Below are 23,135 nucleotides of genomic sequence, written 5' to 3' on the forward strand. Positions count from 1 at the left end.
TGATAAGTTCTGGAATAGGATGTATGAGCCTGCTACTCCATGTTCTCCCTCACTGCTGTTCTCCATTACTGCAGGGGTTAGTTTTGGGTTAAGGTAGGCCTGGGTTTTGACGGAGTGTTTGTCCAAATTTTCTCAGGGGATCAAAATTGCTCATAGTTTCTTTAGTCAGTTTATCCTCCTGAAGTTCAGGATAGCCAGCCAATAGATTTAAGAGAGAAAGTGCCAATCCTTTATTGATTTTTTAATGGAAGGTAAATAACCCATTAGCTTTTATTCACAAAAAAGAGACAGACGAAGCTATTTTCATATAGGAAATTTGTTGGAGGCATTTAATAAATGGCAAAGTCTAAGAGAGAGACGAATACTAAATTTCTGAAAAGAGTCTCTTTATTAACCAGTGAAATATCAGAAAACTCTTCTATACTAGTTATCTATTGCTGTGTAAAAATTACCCCAAAATTAGTGGCTTAAGGCAACAGACATTCATTACCTTAGAGTTTTGGTGTTTTAGTAGTCTGAGTGCAGCTTAGCTGTCTCTGCATCAGGGTCCCTCCTGTGGTTGCCATCGGGCTGTTGATTGGGGCTGCAGCCTCATCCAAAAGCTCAACTGAGAGAGGTTCCACATGCAAACTCACTCAGGTGGCGGTGGGCAGGATTCAGTTCTTTGCAGGTGGTTCGGCTGAGAGTTGCAATTCCTCCCTGGCTGGCTGCCAAAGATCTCGATTCTTTGCCACAAGAGCCTCTTCATAGATCAGCTTACCTCCATCATGACAAGCAAGCGAGAGAGCAAGATAGGATAAGACAGAATCATTTTCAACTTAACCTTGGAAGCGGCATCTTAGACAACAGGCCCAGGGTCCAGCACACAATCAGGGGGAGAAGATTATACAAGGGCCTGAAGACTAGGAGGTGAGGTTTTCTGGGGGCCATCTGCGAAGCTGCTTACCACGTCTGCTGACTGCTTTTTCAGACCTCATTTTATTAATTAAATCAACAAGTACACATTGGACTTGTTGTTCATGGTCTAATCATCTGAATTTTACATTTCACGTTGATTATTCTTCCTCTTTATTTTTTTAAAGATTTTATTTATTTTATTTATTATTCATGAGAGACACACAGAGAGGCAGATACATAGGCAGAGGGAGAGACTCCATCCCAGGATCCCAGGATCATGACCTGTGCCAAAGATGCTCAACCACTGAGCCACCCAGGTGCCCACTTCTTCCTCTTTAAAACATGCCTGTCCTCAGCTTCAGGGCGTCTTTGCCACTCTGAGCTTCCTTCTGGACTTGGCATGCTTTAACGTTACCAGCCATTCCTGTTTGTTTGCCCTCTGGCTATGAACATCATGAGAAACTTTCTTTCTTTCTTTCTTTCTTTCTTTCTTTCTTTCTTTCTTTCTTTCTTTCTTTCTTTCTTTCTTTCTTTCTTTTTTAAGATTTTATTTATTTATTCATGAGAGACACAGAGAGAAAGAGAGGCAGAGACACAGGCAGAGGGAGAAGCAGGCTCCATGCAGGGAGCCCAATGTGGGACTCGATCCCAGGTCTCCAGGATCACACTCTGGGCCGAAGGCAGGCGCCAAACCACTGAGCCACCCAGGGATCCCTGAAACTTTATTTCTTTACTTTTGTGAAGTGACATGTGCACCCCCATGTTCGTTGCAGCATTATTCACAGTAGCTAAGACATAGAAACAACCTAAGTGCATCCATTGACAGATGAGTGGATAAGGAAAATAATATTCAGTGGAATATTATTTGGCCATAAGAGGAAGGAAATTGTGACGACATGGACAGCACCTTGAGGGCATTATAAAAGTAAGTTAGGCAGAAAAAGACAAATACTATATGATCCCATTTATATGTGGAATCTCAAAACAAAAACGAACTCATGGAAACAGAAAGCAGATTGTTTCCTGGGTCTTGGGGTGCGGGGGATGGAAGAAATGGGGAGGCGTTCACCAGAGGGTACAAAAGTTTAGTTACAGGCTGAGTTTCAGGGACCTGCTGTACGGCATGGTGACTATAGTTAATAATTCTGTATTGTATTCTGGAAAATTGTTGTGATAGTCGAACTTGAATGTTCTCACCGTAACAACACAAATGGTGGTTATGGGAGGTGAAGGATGTGTTGACTAAACTAATTGTGGTAAACATTTTGCAGTTTATACATGTATTAAATCACCACGCCGTATACCTTAATCTTACACAATGTTACATGTCCATTATATCCATAAAGCTGGGGGAAAAAAAGAGAAAAAGGTGATTTCTGAAGTCAGTCATATATGCCTAAAACTTTCTGCCTTTTTTCATGAAGTTCGCTCCCAGCCCGGATGACCTAGCTAGTTAATTTGGTTGACTATGTCTCCTATGGCAAAAGCAGGAGATTAAGGCTTTAACTATGCTCATGAGATGGTTGCTGTGAAGGATTTAGAGTTGTGTGCTGTGTTTTTATCCTGTTTCCTTTCCTGCTGAGCAATAGGGCCTCCTCTGAGCTGGAAAACCTCAATCAGGCAGCTGGTGTGGGGACTTCAGTTCTTTCTAAATGCCTGTGTGGATGATCTGTGTTAAGTTAACTCATGAGGCTAATGTGCCTATAAAGCCACAGTGAAGGATTGTATCCACCTAGTTGGCCTGGTTTTATTCCTTGAGCACAAGTTTTGGATTCGGAAGCAAATTCTAATTCTGCCTTTCAGTACTTGCCTACCCTTGAGCAACTTAACCTTTTTTTTTTATTATTCTTTATTTTTAGTTTTTGCAACTTAACCTTCTGGTCTCTTTTACATCATCTGTAAAACGGGAATAATACTCATTTGTCAAGGTTGTCATAAAGACCAGATGAGACAGTCATGGGTAGCGATGCTCAGCAGGATAGCTGTTCCTTTTCTAACTTTTATTTCTATTTATTTTTTTTAATCCCTTACGTTCAACTCAAATGCTTTTTATAAAGAGATTCCTTTATAATTTGTTTCATTCATGACTTTAAAAAGACATCATAAAAGTGACTGTTTTAACCATTTTAAAGTGTATCATCCAGTGGCATTGAGCACATTCACAATATCGTGCGACCATCACCGTGCTCTGCTTCTAGAACATTTTCATTACTCCAAAAGGAAATCTCATGCCAATTAAGCAGTCACTCTCCATTTCCTACCCACCCCCTGGGCCCCTGGCAACCACTAATCTACTTACTGTCTCAGTGAATTTGTTTTTTTACGGATATCTCATTTAAATGGAATCATACAACATGTGACCTTTCGTGTCTGGCTTCTTATACTTAGTGTAATATTTGCAAGGTTTCTCACTTTTATTTCATGTAGTCATTTAACCAGTGTCTGCCAGTTGTGGGAAAGATTGAATGAGGAAAAATCATTCAAAGTGTATGCTCTCCACATGGAGGGCAAGGGTGGTATCATTTTTGTAGGAGAATGAGCCACACCAACCAGCTGAAGACTGAGAGGTAGTAAAAGTGGGAGGGATGCCAGCCAAGTTCATTTCTAAATCAGCTTCAACTGCAACTGCCTCCTTTCCTTAGACCTCCCGTCCTTCTGTCTGTGCTTCCCTCACGTGCACTGCCTCACCTCCTTCATGTCGTCCCTTCTCGTTTGCTACCTCCTTTCTCCCTTCCTTCCATCCTGTAGTCCTCTCTCTTGCACTTTTTCCTTCTTTGTTTCATCCTTCTCTCTTTTGTTCTCTCTGTGCAAAGGCAAAACTAAAATAGGTTAGGACTCAAAATTTCAATGTGTGGGGATTTATCCCAAGCGAACATAGTCAAAGTAATTGATATTAGCCTTTGGGATCATAGAAAAAGCCCAAATATGAGAACTTGGTTTTTAAAAAAATGATATATCTCTTGGAAAGAATACTCTGTAGCCACAAAAAAAATCATGCTTAATTGAATATTTAATCACAGAGTATATCTTTAGAGATAAAAGACCTTTTTTACAAAATTGTATTATAATAGAGTCCTCAGATTTTAATGAATCAAATAATATTACACATCCTCTGTGTGCATCTTGATGCAGAGAAAAATAAGACGATGCACTCAAAATTTTATGTATCATAGTATGGGATGATTCCCAGTGGCTTTCAGTTTTCCTGTTTGTGCTCATTATATCTTCAAAATTTCCAACAATGCACCTGCATTAACCTTTGGAATTGGATAAAAAGGATAATAAACATTTTCATAAACATTGTTTTTGAAAGTGTGCTAGTAGAATAGCTCAATCCTTGGCCATGAAGCCAGAGATCTGTCTTCAATGTAAAGGACTGACTGATGTATCTCAAATGAGATGATTTTGTCCCCAGGACCATTTGACAATGTCTGGAGACATTTTTGGCTGTCACAACTGGGATGTGCTACTGGCATCTAGTGGGTAGAGGCCGGGGATGCTGCTAACAGGATGCCCTCCCCCCAACACATTCCTTCACCAACACATTATCCAGCCTCCAAGTCAATAGGGGGAAGATGAGAAACCTGCTCATTGGCTAGATTAAATATTTAAAAGCTTATTGGAGAATATCCATGGAAGAGGTCAAATCGCTTGGGTTGTTTTTAATGGGTAAAAAGAATTAATTTACTTTCAAATAGCAATGCACTGACTTAATTATCTAAGGACTTTGGATAAAATCAAGCGATTTTTCTACTCTTACACCTGTAATCAGCAGATTGTTTTTTTTGTTTTGTTTTGTTTTTGTTTTTGTTTTTGGCTTGTTTTGTTTCTTAATCTGGGCCATCTATCCCAAAGAGAAGAAACCAAACGATATGTTGGAGGCTAGTGTGTTGATACTGATTTAGGACACAAAATTCCATGGATAAATGAATAGAAGTAATTGCCATACCGAGAGTGCTCCATTCGTGTGTGATGAAGAGAATTCTGGCTGAGGGAAGAGTGCCACCTACTGAATTGTGTTTGGGTTTTCCCCAGGTTCTAATTCATGCAGGTTTATGCCTGAAAGTGTTACTTCCCATTTATTGATCTCACACATTTTCTTAAGTAGTTACTGCCACAATGTTAAACAATATTTACTTATTATTGGATCAAGGTGTAATTAGAAACAGCTGTGAACAATTGCATGCCATCCAGCTCCTGAAGTAGCAAACTAAATTGTACTTGAAGACCTCGGATTGATTAACAGAGATTGTATCTGGCAGTTAAAACAAATCCATCTCCAGTTTGAGCACTGCCAGCCAGTCCCATTTTACCAAGATAACCAGAAAGATTAAAAATGCATTCAATACAACACTTCCAAATGTCACCAAGTTAAAGAAATTAAAGCACCTAGTGTTTATCATGACGAAACTGTCAATATTTTATCCTTTCCTCAGAATTCCATACCTGAACTTTTCTCTCTGTATAATTTTTTTCTTTCTTTCTCTTTCCTTTCCTTTTTCTTTTCTTTTCTTTTTTTTTTAAAGTAGGCTCCACACCCAGTGTGGAGTGCAACACAGGGCTTAAACTCACCACCCTGAGATCAAGACCTGAGCTGAGCTGGATGCTCAACCAACTGAGCCATTCAGAAAGGTGCCCCTTTCTGGGTGTTTTTAAATGCCCGTTTAAAATGCCCTCATCGAATATAAAAAATAGTGAAAGAGAATAAAGGGGAAAGGAGAAAAAATGAGTGGGAAATATCAGAAAGGGAGACAGAACATGAGAGACTCCTAAGTCTGGGAAATGAACAAGGGGTGGTAGGGAGGTGGGCGGGTGGTGGGGGTGACTGGGTGATGGGTACTGAGGGGGCACTTGATGGGATGAGCACTGGGTGTTATGCTATATGTTGGTAAGTTGAACACCAATAAAAAATAAAAAATATTATAAATATATATTATATATAATGACACCCTGTGTATCTATGTATATTATATATACACTATATTGTGATATATACTATATTGTGATATATACTATTATATACACATACATATATATAATTTTATCTAAAGTGTGTAGGACATAGAAGATGGTCAATAAACAGGAGTGATACTGTTTTAAAAAAATAATAAAATAAAATAAAATAAAATAAAATAAAATAAAAAATAAAATAAAATAAAATGCCCTCATCTTTTGCCTAAGTATTTCTTAAATAACTCCACGGTGCAATGCATGCATTTTGATTTTTCTGTTGAATAACTACATTTTTAGATAACTTGAAAAACCATTTTGAATTACATGTTAAATTGGATGGGTCAGATAATTACCATGGTGGATCTCTTTATTGGGATTAAATCGTTTGTCTCATAAAATTATATGCCTCTGTGTAATACGTTAATTCTTGCTCCTAATCAAACATTTAATTACATAGTGAGCTTGGATTAATTTGTAACCTGAATCTAAAATTGCGTTCATACAAAATTCAAAATGGTACATATTGCAAACTAACAGTTTCTACCATTGGGTTCAAAATTTTAGCAATATATGCCAATAATAAACACGAGGATTTGTGACAATTTTCAAGTCCAGGGAAACTTAGAATGCTGATGATGGTAAGAGCTGGATTTCTTGTGTTTATTTATTTATACTGACTTGTGGGTTTGAAAGCACTTTTGTGACGTTTAGTGTTTACTTCATTTCTCTGGAATGGTGACGGCTTCTCACATGAACACAGCGGAGCCAGAACCCAAAGAGGACTTCCTTTTACCAAGTCTTGTTGCCTCTTTCAGAAAACATCAAGCCTCTTTGAGAACTGAATTTTGCTCAATTGACCTGTGTGATTTATTCAGAACTCTGTTGACTCTTGACATGCTGGCTTTTAATTGCTAAATAGGATTAATTAGTGAAATTCATGTCTGACATGAGTATCTTGTGGTACCTTTTGGTAGAATGGACATTTTGCTTGAGCTATTATTTTTGTGGGAAATAAATCACTCCTAAAGCATGGCTATCATGGTAATTTGTGTGTGTGAATGGGGTTTCTTTACTCTTCACGATTTGTGTGTGTGTGTGTGTGTGTGTGTGTAGAACAGTCTAGTATTTACTTAACATTTACTTATGCTCACGTGTTATGGATTGAATTGTATCCTCACCAAAATTAGTGTTGAAGTCCTATCTCTCAGTACTTGTATAAGACCTTATTTGGATACAGGGTTGTTGTAAGTGTAATTAGTTAAGATGAGGTTATTTTGAAGTAGGAAGAGCCTTTAATTAAATACAGCTGGTGTCCCCATTAACAGAGGACAATTGGGCATAGACGTGACAGGGTGACAATGCCTTGGGACTATGGGGGAGTTATGCTGCCTCAAGCCAAGGAAATTCCGAAAGCTAGGACAAAGACCTGGGACAGATCCTTCCCTAGCATGGCCCTGCAGACACCTTGACCTCAGACTTCTGGCCTCCTGAACTGTGGGACAATGAACTTCTGTTGTGTAAGCCACTTAGGTACTTGGTTACGGCAGCTCCAGGAAACCAGTATATCAGACATTACAGTTGTTGCTGTTTCCAGTTGAGTTCCGCTAACATTTATGAGCACTTACTTCATGCCAAAAGCTGAGCTAGATGCCAGTGACACAAACTGAATTAAACCCCTCAGGAACACAGCCTTGTGGGAAGAGGTGGACAGAAAGGACTAGGGAAGTTCAATGTCCCTCCACATTCAGAGTCACCAATTCCAGATAGACCCATGAAGTCCCCTAAGAAACCCTTTAGCTCCCTAATTATCTTGCTCAAATTCATTCCACGGTTACTATTAAAGTCACATTTCCAACTAACCAATGACTTTCTACTTCTGCTCATGGGATATTCCTCAAAGATGGTATTTTTAAGGACTTTTGTGTTTTTTTTTCTTTCAAGAAAGAAAACAGGAACTTTCCAAAGGGCAGTCTTACTGTCAGCCTCACACAGGGCAGGGTCACTTTCCCCCCTTCCCAGGTGGGTCCGTGCTCCCCATCCCCCAGGGGGCAACTGCTGGGACTCTCACCCTCAGTGGAAGGACGTTTTGCCCATCATGGAACCATGAGGGCACATGTGCATCTGCAGGATTCCAGGTGGGCTGAGGGCTGTAAGGCCACCGACAGGACTCCTCTCCTGCCTTTCATGACACATTTTGATTCACAGTTCAGTTTTAATGAAAAGTCAAGGGTATTATGTTTAACTTTTAACACTGGTTGGTAAAAGTGAGCTGATGTTTATTTTGGTGATAAAGCAGGACAGATGCGAGGTTGCCAATGGCTACTTAAGAGCGTGGTGTCCTTGAGACATACTCCCTCCTTTGTGTGATGGCTTCAGTTTCCGGGTGGAGCCCTTCCTAGCTTCTTTGCTGTAATTTGTGTGAGCGATGTAGCTGGTAGGTTGCCATGGTTACTTGAGCCCATTGGGCAGAGGACAGATTTTCATTATAATTAGTGTGAACACCACAGCCAGCCCTGGGTGCTGCTCTTCACAGGAGCCACCTCCCCTATTAAAGCTCATGCAGTCACCACGTAGGGTGAAATGAGAAAGAGAAGCATGGCCTTTTCTTCTGTTCCTTCTGCTCAGACTCTTGGGGCAGAGGCCATGAATCACTTGGGAGATAAAGACAAATCAAGTTGTTGTTAGAAATATGCTTCTTCATAGCACTGTTTGCATAAGCTACTATTCCAACACAGGAATGGATAAATACTTTCTAAATAGCTGGGTTTGATTTTATATACTTACGCAAAACCCAAATACATTATCCAGTTGAGGAGAACTGCCAGGCAATGAAATGAAAATTAAAATACCTCCTGCCATACTGACCTTTATAGATTTTTGGTACGTAGAAGTGCCTGATATTGCCAATATGGAATTTTCAATAAATTAAGTTCCTTTGGAGCCGTCGTGACTTGGTGGAAATAACCCAAATATGGTGGGCTTTGGAGCCCGGCAGATTCGGCTTCAAGTCCCATCTCTGTACTTACCAAGTTTGCATTCCTCTAAGTCTCAATTTTTTTAGTCTTTTAAAAATATGATACAAATATCTGTTTATAGGGTATTTGTGAGCATTAGAGATAATGAACGTAAGTGACCTGGGAAATAGTAGATACTCAAAGCATGGTGGTAATTATTATTATTATTATTATTATTATTATTAGTTTTCAGTTTAGAAATAAATTGAAATGAAGAGAAGCTCACAGTTCTGAATGTAGTGTTGGTGTACAATTCACTAAATAGCTTGGGTTTTCCAAGTATTGTCATCATGAAATAAGTCCACTATATTCAAATAAAAGGATTCTTTGGCTTTGAACGGTTTTTTTTTTTTCCTCCCCCTTATCAAGTATTCTCCTTTCAGCAATAGAAGTAATAAATAAGTCTCTTTGCACATTTCAATTTGAAACACTTGGAACTTTGTGCAGTTACATCAACATCAGAGAGCCTTGCCCTAATTGCTGAAATACAACTGCTAGTTAATGGGAGAAAATGCAGCCCTGCTATTTGGACCAGTATTTTAAAACATTTTTCTCTTTGAGTTTTTAGAGGAAATTTAAAGGGAATGAATTTTCCTAAGCCGAATTATACTTTGAATAAGTGCCCTGTGATGAGCTCACAAATGTTAAGTGTCTTTATGGCCTCCTTGAAGCACCTTTAGTTGTTGAGAATATGTGAAGTTGCAAGGACTCCGGTGATAATGTTTCAATGCATTTACCTTTTGCGGGAAACTTGCTTAGTAATTTACCCTCTAACAAAATGTGTGACATTGATGCCTAGGGAATGGGCAACACAAGCAGAGCCCCTGACAGCTCTCATGTATGGGAAGGACGTGTAGCCTCATCAACAGCACCAGTGCATCTGATGGAAGTATGTGTCCTCAGGGGGTGTTGAGCCCCATGGAGAGACTACACAAAAGGAGGTACATGGCAGTAGTTTCCCAGGCTGCTGCAGAGACAGAGAGAGATACAGAGAAACAGACAGGTGGTTAGACAGGCACTGTCTGTGGCCTACAAGAGTTTTGCAGTCATAGTGGATTGCGTTAATTCGTTGTATTTTTTTATGATCAAGATCAGTGATTCTCAAAGATGAGGGGTATGATTTAGTTCTCCTGGGGACATGTGGCAATGTCTGGACATGTTTTTGGCCTTTACGACCGGGGAGGTGGTAATGGCATCTAGTGGGAAGGAGCCAGAGATGTTGTTGCTAAACATCCTCCAGTTTGTGGAATAGCTCTACAGCAAAGAACTGGGTAGGCTAAAATGTCAGTAGTGCCTAGGGTGAGAACCCCTGGTCACCTGGTCTGGAAGAAGACACACCTTCAGACTGGCGCAAGTCCTTTTCTCTTACCTCCTGCTTGGAATGTCACCTTCTAATGGCTTATTTTGCATTGTAGACTCCTTGACTTCAGAAAGGGGTTGTCTTAGTTAGATTGGACCACTATGACAAAATACCATAAACTGCTGGCTTATTCTCAACAGAAATTTATTTCTTATCATTCTGGAGGCTGTGAAATCCAAGATCAAAGTGCTGGCCAACTTGGTATCTGATAAGAGCTCTCTTCCTGGTTGTACACGGCTGTCTTCTCACAGTGTCCTCACTTGGGAGAAAGAGCAAACTAGCTCTTTGACCTTTCCTTATAAGGACTCTAATCCCATTCATCAGGGCTCCAACTTTATGATCTAATGACTCCCCAACAGCCTCAGCTCCACATACCATTACATTGGGGATTTCAACATTTGACTTTGGGAAGACACATAACAGGATTGTCTTAGTTGGTGAATAGTAAGTTCTAGCTTCCAACAGAAATAAACTGGAAATCTTGCTCATTCATAAGTCTCTTAGGATTCAAGTTCATTCTGAGTATGATCAGTTTGAATCCCTGGAAAAAAGTGGAACAGAAATGATAATAAATAGGTACAGTTTCTGTGCCCATTTTATAAAAGAGAAAATGGAGAGGCTGTTTCTCACCAAGTAAGGAAGCAAACAAATCACCAAATCATTCCTCTTTCTCTTCTGGATCCAGGGCTATATTACACCTCCCAGTCCCCGTGGCAGGTAGGTGTCCCATGTAACTGAGTTCTGACCACTAAAATGTGGGCAGACATGACATATTCTTTGTCTAAGCTTGGCCCATTAAATGTGCAAATGATTTTTGATTTTTCTTCTCCTCCTACCATTCACATGGAGAAGGTTCCAAGTTTCAAGAGGAGGGTGGAGCCACTAGCTGAGAGCCTTGGTTCTTAATCAGTTGCATCGAAGGAGCTTTGCCTTGGAGTGTTGCATAAGCAAAAATAAACCTTTATTTTGTTAAGCCACTAAAATATTGGTTATTAAAGAAGTTTTTAGCCCACTCAGACTAATAAAAAAAATGAAACAGACAAATGCAAACATGAGGGGGGCACATGACCTGTGGCCATCCATCTGGGACTACGTGGAAAAAATCACCTCCACCAAATATACAGAGGTACAAAATTAATGATGCTTCTGAATATGCAGGTGTTTACATTTGCACATGCTCTCTTCTGAATCATGTTTTAAAATCAAAGTGTTCATTAAACTCCCCTTTTCAGTATCTTACATGATAGGCAAAAGCTTATTTATGTCTCAGGCAGTCATTTTAGTAATTTCAGGTTCTTAAACCCTGCATGAAGATTCATAAATTCATATATTATTCCCTCAGTGCTAAGTGTTGCATGTGAGTCTGGGATTTAGCTGAGAAATGTGGAATACGAAGCTTTTTTGCCAGACCATTCCCAGTTGGTTGCGCATCTCAGAAGCCAAAACTTACTACCTTCCAAGTTGTAATTTAAACTTGTTAAATTGCCTCCAGACCCATCTTTTTCATGTAGCACAATGGGAAAAACTCAATGCTTTGGCTACAAATGTGTTTCTCTTTTATTTTTCTCTCTCCAAAATCCTACCTCCTTTGGGGCTGCATCATCATTATTTCATAGAAACTTTGGGCAGGAACATCTTTTTATGAAAACTTTGTTTTTCTGTGTTTTTTTTTTTTTTGGAGAGACATTAGCCCTTGCATCTGGCAGGTGGTGTGGCCTCTTTTGAGAGTCTTTCACATTGTGATGTCGTCACATTTTAAGATCTTTGTGGGATGGCTGTAAGGAGAAATTAAGCTTTGTAACTATGTAGAAAATTGACCTGGTAAACACATTAGAGGTGGATTATCCTCTATTGCTCCCTTAATAGCACCCAAAGAATGTGCAGTCCATAACCATTTCATAACCTCACAGGGGCTTTGTCGCTGAGAAATGGAAGGTTCACATCTTGTTCCATATTCTCGATATACTTAAGTGGAGAAAGCCTTCAGTGGTACACCAGCTGCTTGTGATATGGGAGAGCTTGCTTCTTGTCTCACTGAGTAGAAAAGAATCTCGCAGACAGAGAGTGAGCAAAGTGATAGAAGTTTATTAAGCAGAGAAACAGAGAAAGCTCTAAAAAATGAGAGGGGTCCCAACAGGGTTGCCACTGAGGGCTTTTATGGTCCATTTTTTATAGGAAACTGACCAGGGTACTTGGCAAATTTTTGTCAATGTCAGGGTGGATATTTAGAACAAACATGGTGGACTTACAACTATCATAACAACAAACAATACGCTTTTGTACGTATCATGAGCCCAAACAAGGGGTTCCCTTCCCTCTGGTTAATAGCTCCTCCATAATATTTTCTACATCCGGGATGTAGGTAGCCCATGGCCTTGAGATTATTGGGCCATCTTAGTTTGAGCAGGGACTATTGATAACACCTTAATGACATATTCCTTTGTGGTCTGGAGAGTTTCTGTGATGACTTAGTAGTCATTAAAGGGGAGACTCCCTAACATTTTGGGGCTAGGGAGCCAGGTTTATTTTTTCTGTTTTTACTGTCTTGTCTCTGTTTTCTTGAGATGGGTAGGAGCCTGACTCCGAGGGCCTTTCCCTGCCTAACCCTGTCTGTCCCTAGGTCATTCCTGCATCACATGTGTAAAGACCAGTCTCCCATAGACTACAAATGCACATGGGGAAATGTGCATGGAGTATACATATTAAGTATAGTCAACACTGGATGTCCCATATTTAAATACTTAAGGAATGGGGTGATTTTCAGCAAAATTACCTTATTAAAAATTATTTTATTTTCATGGATTAGAGTCTCCAGTGCATGTTTGCAGAGCTTGGCATGGAAAAAAAAGGGAGGGCTGCTTATACACTTCAGTATAGTGGAGCTTATATTCTGAGCTGTTTTTTCTTGCTTTTTTGTTTTTTGTATTCCTTCATGTTCCAAGAGGCAGTTTCTGCAGCATGGTCAGATCAAGTTTGATTTGGGTTGTCAGTTGCCTAAATAATTAATAGAGAATTTTCACATCTGTTGAGGAAGAATTGGACCGAAAATGAAAGCACCTATTTTTTTTTTCTCCCTTCATTAGTCAGGGTGGAATGTTATGCTGTGGTAACAAACATTCCCTAAGTGTCAGGAGTCAACAACACAGGTGTATTTTTTACTTACATCACATACCCACTGGTGGGGGGCTCTGATTCATCTCATCTTTACTCTGAGACTCAGGCTGATGGAGGTGCCTCCATATGGAATTTCACAGGTTATAGGAACAAGGAACAGAGCCTGGAGAACCACATATGGGCTCTATAATGCTTCACCAGAAAAGAGACACACATCACTGTTGCTTAATTTTATTGGCCAGGGCAAGTCTTAGAGCCAAAGCTAACTTCAGAAACAGGGAAGTGTGATTGCTCCGAATACCAGAAATAGTAGTAATATTTACTTCACTTTACCTCAACAGACATATGCTTACACACACATGGATATAGACATTTAACCCTAAGTCCAATTAGAAAATTAGCCCCCAAGGGAAAATGAAGACTCATTATTGGAAATTTTAGAAAAGTAGCTCAGAATAGAAGATACCAAAGAGTTAGATCTTCTCCTGGATGCAAGAATTTTTAGCCGACAGGTGGTGGAAAGGAATTTTGTTTTAGGGACCATTCCTCTGCCCTAGACTCAGTTAAGAATTTGCGCAATGGAATCTCTGAATTGAGAGTGTTTAATTTTGTCGTCTCACTAAAAATATAAATAGAACTCAGACTAAATTTGGATTTTTCTTTTAATTTTCCTTTTTCTTTAAACAGCAGGTCAAATATCAGTGAGAATTATGGCCACAGATGTGAGACATGCTCACTGAATCTCATTTTCAAGGTCTGTGGAATAGACCAAAGGCAAATATGAAGCATGAGAAAAATACTTAATTTTATTTTTTAAAGATTTTTTTTGGTTTCACTTTTAAGTAATCTCTACACTCAAAGTGTGGCTTGAACCCATGACCCTGAGATCAAGAGTCGCATGCTCCACCGACTGAGCTGGTCAGGCACCCCAAGAAAAATACTTTAAACATGTAATTATAGAGATTAAAAGTGATGCTATCAAAACTTACTGCCATAGAAATAACCTCAGTTCTTTCTTGTTTGTAACTATTTATAGCATTAAGATAGTCTCATATCATTTTTTTGCTTTTCCTTCTTTTGTTACAGTTCTTTTTAAAAAATTTCCTCTACTCAAAATAAATAAAATGCCATTTGCCTGGCAGAAATCGAAAGGAAGACCAGAGCAGTAAAATGGAGCCATCCCTGGTTGGGGGAAGCCAGGACAGATGGATTGATTATGATGAGGCCAATATCCGTATAAGGTAGCCACCAACAAAACCAAAACTCCAGATTTTGAATCTCCTCATTAGCTCAAGAAGAAAATAACAAAATTAACTCAGCATGGTTACTAGAGAGCAAACATTTCATTTTACTTTGTCTTTGCCCGAGGTTTTAATTTATCAAATGACATACAGAGAGAATCTCTTATGCCATCATCAATTCTTGCTGTGTTTTATTTAACATGTAGCAGAGCCTGACAGAAATCTGACCTCCCATGGCAGCTTCCCCTAAGGGAAGTTTATTACCTGGCATTGGTCTACTTTGTCCACTTATCTTGAAGAACATATTTGCAAATCATATACCTGATAAAAGATTCACATCCAGAATGTATAAAGAAATTTAACAACTGAGTAATAAGACAAATACCCAATTTTAAAAAGAGGCAAATGATTTAAGAAGACATCGCTCCCAAGAAAATAGGCAATTGGTCAATAGGTACATGAAAAGATGCTCAAAGTCTTTCAACACCAGGGAAATGCAAATGTAAACTACTGTGAGATACCACTTCGCACCCTTTAGGATGCCTAGAATAAAAAAGACAGATAATAACAGGTGTTGGTGAGGACTGGGGAAGATGAGACTCTCATACATGGCTGGTGGGAATGGCAAATGGGACTTTGGAAAACACTCTGGCAGTTCCTTAGAAAGTTCAGCTAGAATAATCATATATATAATCCAGAAATTCTGCTCCTGGGAGTATATACCCAAGAGAAAATGTCCCCCAATAAATGAAAACGTATGTCCCCACAAAAACTTGTACACAAATATTCAGAGAAGCGTTATTCATGACAGCAAAAAGTTCAAACAACCCTAATATCCAACTGATGACTGGATAAACAAAATATCATGCATCCATAAAATGGAAAATTATTTGTCAATACAAAAAAAAAAAAAAAAAAAAGGCAGCCCAGGTGGCTCAGTGGTTTAGCGCTGCCTTCAGCCCAAGGCCTGATCCTGGAGACCCGGGATTGAGTCCCACGTCGGGCTCCCTACATGGAGCCTGCTTCTCCCTCTGCTTGTGTCTCTGCCTCTCTCTTTCTCTCTCTCTCTCCCAAAGAAATAAATAAAATATTTTTTAAAAAATACAAAAAAAAAAAAAAAACCCACAATAACACATGCTAGCTACAACATGGATGAACCTTGAAAACATAATGTTAAGTGAAAGAAGCCAGTTACAGAAGACCATGTCTGCTATGAATCTATTTATATGGAATGTCTTGAATGGATAAATCTATAGAGACAGATAGTGGATTAGTGTTTGCCTGGGACTGGGCAGGGTGGGCAAACGGGTACAGCCTTTCTTTATGGAGTGATTAAAATTAGATTGTGATGGTGCTTGTGCAATTCTGTGAATATACTAAAAACTACTGAATTATATACTTTAAATTAGTGAATTGTATGCTATGTGAATTGTATCTTAATAAAGCTCTTCTCCTCCTCCTCCTCCCCTCTCCTTCCTCCTCCTCCTCTCCCTCCACGTCCCCCACCCTCCTTCTCCTCCTCCACCCTCCTCCTCCTTCTTGTTCTAAGTAAGGTGCGTTTCATCCAGTTCCAATACTGAAATGCAACCCTGCTTGGCAGGTTTCTGGCTTAGTAATTTATAATGCTGTACAATGGGTTCCAATTTCTGGTTCCAAGTCACCTACTGAGGAATTAGTAATAGCCCTTAACTGTTCCAATGATCCCGTCCTCAGCACCTCTCCTAGATTCCATCCTGCACCATCTAGACTGAGATGCCTCATTTCCTGTGTCCGAAGAGAACTTCAGAAGGGCGATCCATTAGTTTTTTTGGTAGACTTGCTTTCCTCCAGTGTGCTCTACAGATGCTGGCTGCCAGCTTGACCAGTGAACACACCGGCTGTATGATGCTGGAGCTATCTAGAGCTTTATCTATTCTCGGTGCCCTTGATCTGAGTCTTAGTTTATTGTAGGGCCCCACACACTCTGGTAATCAATCAGAATGCCCAGGTATAGTAGCCTTAGGGAAAGGAATTGCAAAATCCTTTTAGAAGGAAGAGTGACTTTCTACTTGGGATTCCAATGCAAAACCATGCAGTCATCGCTGTGTGCTATCGTACCGTACCCTCTATGCGGTGCCACTAGACTTTCTGGGAGCAGAGCCACATGTCGTTATGACTGTTAAAGCCATTCAGCCTAATATTGTCTGGATGACATTTACTTAAATATTGTAGGCACATAGTAAATTCTTTGCATTAATTAATAATTGTGTAGAAACCATCTCTCTGCTCTTTTGTGCAAAAGAAGACTGAATTATAAATGATGTAAGTTTTTCCATTAACTTTTCAGCTACAGAAACTATTATCTCAGGATTTACTGTAAACTCTAAGGGAAGTAAATACAATTCTCCTAGAGATGTTTATGAAAATTGTATTTTATGAGAAATAACAGTCCAGCTCTTGTACAGCTCATTCTCTACCTTCATGCAGGTATCTTCTCAGTTGGGACCTTTCTTAGATGCCTGCCCTGATCAGCCTGTCCCAAACCAGAGGGTCCTTAGTACTTTCTATCCCTGTGTCCTCCACTGTTTTTCTCTGCAGCCATAATCACCCTTGTTTTGTGTCATATCTCTTCCTTTATTGTTCATCTCCTCCATAAGATGTAATCCTCATTAGGCAGGACTTTATTTATTTATTTATTTATTTATTTATTTATTTATTTATTTTTCATGATAGAGAGAGAGAGAGAGGCAGAGACACAGGCAGAGGGAGAAGCAGGCTCCATGCCAGGAGCCTGACATGGGACTCGATCCTGGGACTCCAAGATCATGCCCTGGGCCAAAGGCAGGCGCTGAACCGCTGAGCCACCCAGGGATCTCCTAGGCAGGACTCTTAATTTTGTTTGATGTTCTGCCCTAGCACCTAGATCAGTGTCTGGATTCTTGTAGGTACTCCATAAATGTTTACTGAATATGTAAATAAATACACCTCCCTCTCCTTCTCCTTCCAAAATAATCTGAGAGAAGAGAGAAGAGGGTCCCACAGAGCATATAGCAAATGAGTAATCCCATTTTTCTATTGTAACTACTCATTACCCAGCTTCTAGACACCTAGCATCACATAGACAAAAGGAGAAAAAATGTTGAAGTTTGGGAGGGTCTTCGTATTCAGTTCCTTTTCCTGATGAGGAAATTGAGGATCTGAGTGCCCAGGCACTTTCCCTTGGTCACCACAGAAATAAGTGACAGGATAAAGACTCTATTGCAGATGATGTCATTCCTAGGTGCATGGTTTTTGAAGTTAGAACATGGAGAAAAGCCCGCAAATTACATTGGAATGTTTAGCCCTTCCACATTTATTAACCACTAAGGTTATACTGTATTACAGTTACTACCCAAATGTCAGCAGGGGAGCCTTGCTCCTTGGAGGTTTGAAAATAACCAGCTGAGACCCCATCTCCCATGTGGTACTCTTTTCAGGGATTTGTAGGTGTGCAATATTTCTACTTGAAGTAGTCCAGGACCCTTGCCTTTTCTTTTATACACTGTCCCTTCTCCACTTTGCTTTATTCCCAAGTGGCCTCTCTAGGTATTTTGCTAAACCAAAAGAGTTGTATCATACTCTTTGGAAACAAGAATGGCTTTCATTAAAAAAAAAAAAAAAAAAAAGGCAAAAAAAATAAAGCGATATAAAAAACAAAAAGAATGGCTTCCACCAGTGATTACTTTGAATAAGGGATACGGAACATGAAAGTAAGCATTTGAAATATTTTCACACACTAACCACTACTGTTTTGGGTGCTGTATTAGGACATTAAACTCTTCAAGCATTGTCCTGATAAAGTAATACATCACTCTTGTAGGGACAAATGGTACAATAGAAAGTACACTGACTTTGGTGGGCATTGTGGCCATACATGTCCTAGCAGCCTAATTTTAAACAAAGTAACTGGTTTCCTTAAGCCCTAGTTCTTTGATTGTAAAATGGAGAAAATAATACTTACTTTGTAGGCTACTGAGAATTAAATGAGGTCATATATGTAAAAGTGCTTTGTTATAGAAGATGGCATGCAAATAATGTCACCATTATCACTGCATGCATTTTAGAGTAGTTTTTTCTTTAGAAAGTGACTGCATGAGTTCCCCACACTTCCTGTCCGAAGTCAAACCTTTTAGCTGAAACTCTGCAAATGATATTCCCTCTGGGGTGGAAAGGGTGGTTTGGGTAAAGAAAACCAATTATGTGTAATAAGTTAGAAAACAGCTTGAGAAACAGTGTACCCAGTTGGATTTTGTTAGTAGGTAAGTGTAGTTTCATAAAATGAGCCAAATACCTATGTTCAAGACTCTTTTGCTGCTGAGATTTACCAGATTTCTTGTCTTATTTACACTGGTCTTGTTTTATTTTACTTTTTTTTTTTTTTATTTTTACTGATTCAGAAAGGCAGCATTTCATGGGCAAAGATCCTGCCCTTCTCCATATGATTAATGTAATTTTGCCTTCTGGATGTATTTTACTTAATTATTATTATTATTTTTTACTTTTCATATTTCCCCCCCAAACAATTAACATTGTTTGAATAACCCAGCAAACACATCTGTGGCTTCTGATTGTTTTCTCGTTTTTGTGGGGTGGATAGTGGTTTCTCTCTCTTCTTTCTTTTGCTATTACAAAGCATTGCCATAATAGCATCTCAAAACATGAGATCAGTAGGATTGCTTTTCCTCTTCATAGGAGAAAAATTGGGGTGTAGAGCTATTGAATGATTTACCCCTAGTCTCAGAGCTGGCTAGTAAGATCTTGGCATTCTTCTGACACATAGGCCATGTGAATAAGTAGAAACAAAGAATCCTTTGTGAAGCTTGGAGAAATGGAGAATAATATTCCAGTGCCCCCTAAAATAATACGGTTTTTACCACCCATCCTGAGTTGCAAGCAGACCTTCCAGAGAAGCCACCTCTTTTGTTTCTCTTTTGTTGTTCTGTGTCTATATTGGTGGACAAAAAGAGGTGGATGGTTTGAATGCAGAAGGAAGTAGAAAAAGAAATTGAACAAATCACATTCTCTTCCAGTGGATTCATCAGTTTATTGACTTACTCATCAGGCATTTTTGAGTGCCAGGCTCTGTTTTAGTCACTGAAGATACAAGGGCAAAGAAAATAAGAACTGTTGTAGTCTCATTGAACTTCCAGTCTATTGAGAGAGGCAGGCAGGCTGTGCCTCATTAACTGCTCAGTAACTGTGATAGCAGTGAGGGGAAATGCTTCAAGAAAAGAATAAAGTGCCATGAACTCTTGTAATAGAGCATCTGAACTGAGCATACAAGTTCAGGAAGTCTCCTGAAGAAGTGTCCATTAGCTTAGGCTAGAAATCTGACTAGCAGCATGGCAAGCGGTGGCAGGGAGGGCTGGAAGAGTCCAGGCAAAGACAAGAGTGCAAGCAAAGATCCTGGGGCAGCAAGAATCTTGGCATATCTGAGACACAGAGGTTGAAGTGAGAAAGCAAGTGGAAAGAGATGATCTTTGGTCTTGGTCTTGGTCTTGGTCTTGGAAGAGCACTGGTGATTTTGACCTCTGTATAGAGCAATGGGAAATTATTAAAAAGCTCTGAGCAGACTGGAGCATCAACACTCTGACTGCCAGGAAAGGAAGGGCAGAGAATGGCAGGACTGTGAAGGAGATCTGTTAGGAGATGTTTGCAGTAATCCGAGTGAGCAATACTGTTAGTTTTGACTAGGGAGGTGGCAGTGGAGGGAGGCATGATGGATCTGAGTCCTTTTGAGAAGGAAAACTTGAAAGAAGGTGGGCCCCAGGGAAGGGAAGGAAGATTTTAGTGATGGTTCCTTGGATTGGGGCTTGGGGAACTGGTGGTATGACAGGACTCCATTTACTAATGAATGGATGACTAGAAGAAGAACAAATTTTTTTTGAGGGGGCAGTAATAAAGAGTCATCTTTTGGATCTATTAAGTTTGGCCATTACAACAGAGATGTCACTTTTGGCTGTCTTGACCTAAAGCTCAGGTTAGAGAAGTAGGCTGTAATTAGATGGAGCAGAGCTGTCCACTCACAGTTGGTTTATAAAACCATGAGGGACAATGAAGTCATCAAAGAGAAAGAGCAAATGAGAAAAGAGGGCTTTGGACATGTCCCCAAGGGACAGCTGTTCAGTCTGTTAAAATGTACATTATAGGAGATCATCTCTGGTAAGAGTTAGGGTAGGGGTGGCCCTGCTGAAGACAATATTTGTATATCAGGAGGAGAAAGCCATAGAGGAAACTGAGAATAAGTAACCAGAGTGGTAGATGAAAAGCCAGAAGAATGTGATGCCGTGGAAGACTCTGGAAGGTGTACATGATGCTGATGGAGGCACAGTGAGGATGTCGTATCCTCAGGATAGTGGATAACCCAACTCATACCGGGTTAAACCCTGAAAGAGAAAGTGTTAGAAACTGATTTTTCTCTAGCACCTCAATGGTTCATTACTAAAATATAGAGAATTCCCCTTGCTGAACATTTCTAATGATTAAGATGATTTATTTATCTTTTATTTATTTTTTAAGATTTTATTTATTTATTCATGAGAGATACAGAGAGAGAGGCAGAGGCACAGGCAGAGGGAGAAGCAGGCTCCATGCAGGGAGCCCAATGCAGGACTTGATCCTGGGACTCTGGGATCACACCCTGAGCTAAAGGCAGACACTCAACTGCTGAGCCACCCAGGCATCCCAAGATGATTTTTTTTTTTTTTTTTTTACTTAGAAACCAGTTGGAAGGTAAAATGAAACCATGAAGCAATGAGATACTGCACTCAGGTGACTTGCCTCTGGATTTGGGGCCAGAAGGAAACCCATGTAGTAACTTTCTATAAATGCTGTCACTGGATGGTTAAGTTGAAGACTTTGACAAAATAAAATGTTGAAAACAGCCTTTCCAGTATTACTGGAGGATATAGGGCATGTCCATTGTGTCATTATTGTGAACAACGTTCCCATGGTTTCCTGATAGATATTTGAGTCTTGACTCTGAATAGGGAAGAGTCTAATGAACAAGATTTAGGTGCAAGATTTTTAAAATACAGATTAGGAAACCATACTACTTGAAGGATTCATGTATTTCCTCTCTTTAAATTCTACTTTGAAATATGTTGTTTACAGTAAATTTTTTGAACATGCTCAAATTTTTGCTTGTGTTTATGGAACCTCCTTTAATTCTTAAGTAGCACACAGCTGAATAAAGAATGTAGCTGCTCGTTTCGGTTGATTGGTTGAGTTTTTCACATAAAAGAGCAGCATAAAATAAGAAACTGGGTTCTCAGTTGGATATAAATTCCAGATATTCAATTTTTCTTTCAAACAATTTAGATGGTTGCAAATCTAAACCCATCTCTTTTTATGTCTCAATAACAGTAGGTGAAAAATAATGCAGAAAGGCATAAAAAATTTTTACCTTTCAAGTTTAATTAGGTCTGCCATTGGCGAAGAGTCAGGAGACTTGGTTTTTATACATCCAACAAAAATTTATAGAAAATCCATTGTGCCAGTTCCTAGAGATTACTAAGACACAAGTCCTGATTTGAGAGAGCTTATAGTCTAGTAGGGGAAGATGGATGTGTACAAGTAATTATAAGTTTCTGTTACAATATGTGTTTTAGGAAGTCAGAGGAGGAACATGAAATGGCAAAGGGGAAGTATTCAGAGGATGTAATTACGTGAACCGAGTCACATTGAGTAGTCAAGATAAAGAGTAAGGACCCGGAGGAAGGGGTCATTTGGCACGGGTAGCACAAAGTTGCCTTTAGTGGAATGGAGAGGGGTGTTAAGGTAAGGAGGGCCCAGATTATGAAGGACATGCAAACCAAGTTAAAGGGTGTTGGAAGAATTTCAGGCGGTTGCTTGGTAGGTAATTTGTGCATAATAGGAGATCATCTGTGGCAAGGTTGGAGCAGTTTGGAGAGTGGGGATGAAAAGGATAGTATTATGGTAGTCCAGGTGCCGTGCAGAGGCAACGTACAAGAAAATGAGCAGTGAAAAGATGGCTGCACCTCTTGGGAGCACCCCTAAAGAGTGAGAAAAAAAGATCTGGGTTCTAATTTCAATTTCAGAACTGTATTAGTGTTCTCTAGAGAAGAGAGAACTTATTTAAATGAATTGGCTGTCATGACTGTGGATGCTGGCAAGTCCAAAATCTACAGTGTGGGTTGGTAGACTGGAGACTCAGGGAAGAGGTAATGTTGCAGTTTGAGGCCAAAGGCCATCTACCAGCAAAATTCCTTCTTGCTCAGGACAGGTCAGCCCTTTCCTATTAAGACCTTCAACTGATTGTACAAAGCCCACCCACGATATGGAAGGTAATTTGTTTATTCAAAGCCTACTGATTTTTTAAATTATTTTTTAAAGATTTTATTTATTTATTCATGAGAGACAGAGAGAGAGAGAGAGAGGCAGAGACACAGGCAGAGGGAGTAGCAGGTGCCCCTCAGGGAACCCGATGTAGGACTCGATCCCGGGACTCCAGGATCATGCCCTGGGCCGAAGGCAGGCGCTAAACTGCTGAGCCACCCTGGGATCCCCAAGCCTACT

General features: G+C 39.7%; 1 protein-coding gene across 6 annotated transcripts in view; it reads left to right on the forward strand.

The window, feature by feature from the left end:
• PID1 (phosphotyrosine interaction domain containing 1) overlaps positions 1-23,135 on the forward strand; it is a 228,382-nt gene that overhangs the window by 123,297 nt on the left and 81,950 nt on the right. The window lies entirely within an intron of this gene.

The sequence above is a fragment of the Vulpes vulpes genome, chromosome 9 (assembly GCF_048418805.1).
Source record: "Vulpes vulpes isolate BD-2025 chromosome 9, VulVul3, whole genome shotgun sequence".
NCBI classification, from domain to species: Eukaryota; Metazoa; Chordata; class Mammalia; order Carnivora; family Canidae; genus Vulpes; species Vulpes vulpes.